Raw genomic sequence first — 6,597 nt, 5'->3', positions numbered from 1 at the left:
TAAAGATAAGATGACTGTGTGGGTGTAAAAGACTAGGTGACGTCATAATCAATGTAAAGTAGAATTCAAATATTTGAATAAGAGATCATGATGTTTGAAACCCATGCATGCATGAATATAACTGAGATATGCGTGGTGTGGTTTGGAAACGAGCATGTTGTACTGTATACACATTGAACAAGGTCAGACTGATTTGTATTTGAGATATCGATGGCAGACACCGTTTGGCCACATTGCATCCGTGCATGGACACACCATTCTAATTGGAGATGATGGGTGGCTTTCGTATCACATATCTATATCTATACCACTATATATTTTATATTTTATATTTTTTATATAGTGTGCGGATAACTTTATTGAAAGATGGTCATTGGATGAGGCCAATCCGATGGTGCAGAGATGGAAAATTTGAGCACAACTTGTCGTTGGATATCATCTAGATTACACCAGATTTTGCCACATGTACAATCTAGAAGACTCCATGGTTGAACTTAAGCATAATGCACAAACCTCAAAACACAAGCACTTCTTCTTTGTTCTAGAATCTTCCTTATTAGAATCTCCCAAATGTTTTTCTACATGATTTGCCATTATTTGTTTTTACTTTATGCCTTACAACGCACAATTCCATGAATCTTAAAATAGATTAGCTTTCTTATAAAAACTAGATGATTTTGAATGAAATGAACTATAAGAATTAAACGAACATCTACATCATGCATATATGACTCAAAGCTTACATGCTATAATATGGTATGTATTCATAATTTGGTTGCCAAATCTCATGCGTGCAATGCACGTGTACCTTACTGGTCTAAATGGTGTTTGTGTGTGTGTTGTGCTTGTTAAACACATTGTACGTAGTATATCATACATGGCTTAGATTCCGAACATCTAGCTAGAATATACATGTACTATGATTTGAATTCAACATAAAATCTATACATATATTTGAATTTGAGATCGTATGTACATGTAGTTCATATTTATATAGGAATTTACTTCTCCTATATTCATGTCATTTGTTGTGAAGATAATATTTAGATGGTTGTATAACTAACCCGAGTACAATCCCATTCAAACAGGGAAAATGTACTCAAATTTAGTCCATATGCTAGACAACACACATTGTTTTTTCATTGTTGAGGGAAGTGCAAATTGTTTTGGTACTGTACACGTTATGTTTGTTGTCCTGATTTTTTTGTTTTTTTGTTGTATTTGAATGCATTTCTAGTAATATAGTAATACGGGACATAGCTCTCTCTAGTGATGAGGTGCGAATTGTCTTTTTTTTGGTACACGTTAAGCTTGTTCTCCCGAAATTTCAAGCCGCGCCTTGTTATGCCTCAAGCTAGCGTCTCTGTCTATCGTGCTGCGAAACTCCCGCCTCTTCAACCTGTGCCTTGTTACCCTGAAATATTTAAGATATATATTTGTCTCGTTGTGCTCCGACAACTCCCTCCATCTCAACCCGTGCCTTGCTATTCCAAAATTACAACGCGCGCGAAAACTCCCACCTCCTGTGAAATCCCGAAACGTGAAATGCCCGTGATACCCCTGAACCGAAAGAACCGCCTAGGTTAAATCGGTGGGGGTACTTTCATAACTTACCCCACATTTCGGACAAGCACGTCCCTAAGCCATGGTTCCCCACTCCCATCCCATCCGCCCACCCATTCATACACCGAGGCCGCAAAAACCCGTGAAGCCCCACACCCTCCTCCGTCCGCCACCCAGCCGGAGCCTCTTCCCTGACGACGTCGTCCATAGCAACACCTCGACGTCCCTCATCCACCGTGCCGGATGAGGATCCGTCGTCGATCTCGTCATCCCGCCGGTTCAGCCACCCCGTCCTCCACCTCCAAGGAGCTGCCCCGATGTTCCCCTCGTCTTTCGCGCCACCTCCATTCCCACACCGCCGTCTTCACCTGCACCACCGGAAGAGCATCATCATCACTGTTTCCTCGGATGAAGCTGAGGCCTAATCAGCGCCACCAAAGAGGTTGTACACTAATCGCCGCATTCTTCTTGATTCGATCTCACTGTGCTGCCGGCGCTCGGTCCCGAGCCGACACGGCACGGCTCCATCCATGGCGGCATCGCCGAACACCTCCTCCACAACGTTGCTCCCTCGGTGGTGACGTCCACATCAGTAGGAGTTGCTGCTGCTTTAGCTCTCGCTCGCGCTGCTGCTCTGCTCTTGCTCTCGGTCCCCTGCTTGGTCTGCTCTTGCTCGCGCTACTGCTCTCGCTCTTGCTCTTACTTGCGATGCTGCTCCGATTTAGCTACACTTCAGTTGACTGAATCGACTTTCGGGTCAGTCGATTTTCAGGGGGTGGGGGGCTCGCCGGAGTTAAGGAAGAACCAGCCGCAGCTAGGAGGGGGCTCGATGGAGGGGTACCCCAGTATCTATCTTAGGGTTCAGGGTAGGGGCGGTGGCGTGGGGATCGCCGGAGAAAAAGCTCGGCACGGGGGGCCTAAAGGGATGGCCGGGGCGGCGGCGGACCGGCGGTGGGGAGTGGTTTCAGGGCGGGCGGGGCGGCGCACCGCCGGCCGCGGGCGGCGAGGGGCGGCTGTTTGGACGGTGGTGGCTGGCGGCTCAGGGTAGCCTCACCTAATGCTGCTACACGACCAGCTGCCCCGGCTCTCGCACGCGCTGCTGCTGCTGCTACTGCTTTTCTGCTACTAGTGCGTTCAGTTTCGACAAAAAAATTCAGTTTCGACAGTTAAGTTCAGTTTCGACAGTTAAATTCAGTTTCGACGGTTAAGTTCAGAGATGAGCGGCTGTTGTATTTTACATCTAGCACTTTGTGGTTATGTATTTTATGTCATCTATTGGAGATGCTATTAGAATTCCACTCAGGTTAATGTTGTCTCTCTTGTCCTGCTTCAGCCTCGGCGTCGTACAACTCACCGGAGCTGCTCCAACGATGAAACCCTCCATCACAGCGGAGCAGTACCCCGGGCTCCATCTCCAGACGCCTAAGATCTTCTTCTCCTCCTCCGATAGCCAAGTCAGCCGGATCATCCTCACCGACCAACCCAATCACACTGAGATCGACATGGCTTCGCCAAAGAGGTTGTACACTTGTTGCATCTCTTTTTTACTCTACATGTTATATATATTGTCCACTGAGCACATGAAGTAATGTGAAATACGATTAGTTTCTCCTACTATATGACAAGCAGTGAGGTACCAGGCAACTTAGCTATCCGTGATGGACTCTCTTGAACGCCATCATTATTAATGTCTGCGCGTTGGAGCTGTGCATTTGTCGATGGGCCTGGGTGTTGAGCTAGTAGGGCAGTGGCCTGGGTCCAAAGTAATAGAAGTAACACAAAAACATTTTTTGAGTGTAGGCTTTTCCTTGCTCAAGCCTGCCTACTAGAATCGCCAGTGCTTGAAAGGAAAAGTGAAGGAAAATATAGGAATTGGAAAGTTTCCTATGGTACTACTATTCATGAATTTGGTTCAAAGGAATGGAGCAAAGGAAAACTGTAGGATTTGTTCCTTTAGTGTCTCCTTGAAAGAAAAACCATAGGAATTTTAATTTCCACTTGTCCTCCTTTTCAAATTCCTATTCATGAAGCACAAGACTAAGAGATAGTAGCATAATAGCATTATAACCGTACATTTTCTTGTGGTTTGACTTAATCTCACCTTGCTTCTTTGCATCCTGTGATCTTCCAATTCTTGTGAAACAAACAACCAGATTGGCATAAATCCTGTGTTTTTAAATTCTCTGTTTTGCACGTGCATTCCTATCCTATTCCTGTCTATTTCCTATCCATGCATTGTTAGAATCCTCAAATTCAAACAAGCCCTTACACAATTACTTCTGTTATAGATATGTATCAAAGAAAACCTTGTGTGGTTTGTCCTGCTCCTGCTGCACTGTGTTCCACCCCAGCTCAGCTGCTCCAACGACGGAAGGGTTCACCACAGCAGGGATCCGCTCTCCAGACTATCTTTCGCCACCTCAGATCTTCTTCCCCGCCGCCGGCAGCCAACACAACTGCATTACCATCATCAACTGAGCAGATGACCTTGAGGACTACACGGGTCCGCAAGAGAGGTCGCACTCTTCCGTGTCTGCTTACATTATGCATCGCTTAATATGATGACATGCTACTTTATCGTCGTGTTCACCTATTAGACTCCGAGTCAGGTCCAAACTAATGCTAAAACTTGAGTTTTTAAATGGTTGTGGGGTACATATTGGGGCAGCAATGAGTACTATCTGTCTACTATCTGGTTAATCTCGGGTGTCTACTATGAGTTTCATGTTGGGTGCAAACAAACATTAAAGGAGCCATTATCTGTATTTTTTAACTAAAGCTATTATCTGCCTGCTATCAATGGTTTTGGGTCTATCCACAGTTTGCTACCATCACTCTGGATTTGTGCATGCACTCCTTACATAATCTCACTATGTTTTATTCCTATGCATGTCAATTATTGTACACAATGGAACTGAACATGTAGAGCAAAAGAGACGAGCCTTGCGTGGCAATAAAATTTCATGCAGACGTCGCTCCATGGTGGGCGCAAAGGCAGCCCCCTCCACCCATTTCGGATCGTAATCAAGAGGAAGATAACTGTTTTGAGGGGGATTCAGAAGGAGAAGACCGCTCCTATTTACCCCCTGAGGTCTTCGCTCTAACTTGGCATGCTGATGTTGGTAATATCATGCATATGGTGCCTTGCATTGCTTACTGGATACATCAAATATGTCATCGGCTTAGTTTAGACATGCTTTGTGTCAATGCCACCTGTTTAGTTTCTTTATCGTATATGTGAATCATGCAATGCCGTCTTGTTTAGCCAAGCATCATATATGTGAATTTTGCAATGCCACCCTGGTTAGCCAGTCATCTTATATGTGAATTATATCATGCCATCATTTTTTTTATTACGTGTTAAATTTGTCAACAATTTTAGTACATTCAATTATTCTTCCTGTGCATCAGCCATTCGGCACGGTCATGGAAATATCTGAAGTGGAAACAAGGTCTTCAGAGCAGACAATGCTATCTGACGAAGCGCATGTCTTGTTGGTTATGGATAGCTCCTCAGAGGAGGATTCAGAGACAGATGACCAGTCCTATTCCCCCCCCCCCCGAGGTGCATGCTCTAACTTGGCAGGGTTATGTTGCTCGTATCGTGTGTATGGTATCTTGCATTGCTATGTCATTTGCTTAGTTTAGACATGCTTTGTGTGAATGCCACTTGTTTAGTGTCTATTTACCATATATGTAAATTATGCGATGCCATCTTGTTACAAGACATTATATATGTGAATTATGCAATGCTATCTTATTGCAAGGCATTATATATGTGAATTATGCAATGCCATGCTGTTTAGCCAAGCGTCATATATGTGAATTATATCATGCCGTCCTTTTTTTGTATTTCTCGTTGCATTTGTCGACAATGTTTGTATATTCAATTGTTCTTCCTGTGCATCAGCCATTTGAATTGGTGATGGAGAAATCTGAAGTGAAAACAAGGTCTTCAGAGCAGACAATGCTACCTGCTGAAGCAGATATCTTGCTGGTTACAGATAGCTCTTCAGAGGAGGATTCAGAGGCAGATGACCAGTCCTATTACCCCCCTAAGGTGTATGCTCAAACTTGGCAGGGTTATATTACTCAGATCATGCATATGTTGTATTGCAATGCTTAGTTTTTACATCATATGCACAATATTGAATGCCATCTCCTTAGTTGAAATATCATATATGCGATTGCCCTCTGCTCACTTGCTTAGTATATAAATCATATATTTGAATTATATCATGCCAAGATGTTTACATAGACAGCATGTATCTGAATTATGGCATGCCAACCCATTTCTAAAGACATATTATAGTTATATCATCTCATCCTGTTTACATAGTCATCATATTTTGAATTATGTCATTCTATCCTGTTTAGTTAGCCATCATACATTTGAATTTTTTTCATGCTATCCTATTTAATTAGCTATCATATATGTGAAATTATGTCCTACTATTCTGTTTGGTTAGACAACATAAATGTGAATTATTTCATGCCATGTTTTCTTCCCTACTATCCATTGCACCTGTCTATCTTACAATGTATGTACATTCAATTACTTTTCTTGTTTATCGGCCATTTCAATTGGAGGGGGTGATGGCAGTATCTGTGGGAGTAAAAACACGGTCTTCAGAAAAGATTGTGCTACCTGTCGATGCAGATAGAAGCACGGTTGTACTTGCCCAAGAACCAGCCCCACCACACATAACTCAGACTCACGCAGATTGTACCCCTACCCGGTTGGACAGAGAACCAGCTACACCCCTTCTAACCCCAACCCCAGCAGATAATAACCTAGTTCCAGTTGACACAGCACCGTCTCCACCACAGAGCACCCAAACACGAGCAGTTAGCAAGGCAACTGCAGTGCCCAAAGCACGAGGACCACCACTCCGAACCCCAAGTCAACGCTTAAAGCAGAAGAAGAATTGTTCTCAGGTCAGGTTCCGTAGCTATGGTTCATATTACTTTGCTCTTGCATCATTGTATTTACTAATACCAACTAATTTCAAATTGAAGGATGCAATTGAAACT

This window comes from Triticum aestivum, chromosome 6D, assembly GCF_018294505.1.
Source record: "Triticum aestivum cultivar Chinese Spring chromosome 6D, IWGSC CS RefSeq v2.1, whole genome shotgun sequence".
Taxonomy (NCBI): domain Eukaryota; kingdom Viridiplantae; phylum Streptophyta; class Magnoliopsida; order Poales; family Poaceae; genus Triticum; species Triticum aestivum.
Note: the sequence above shows the minus strand (reverse complement) of the source record.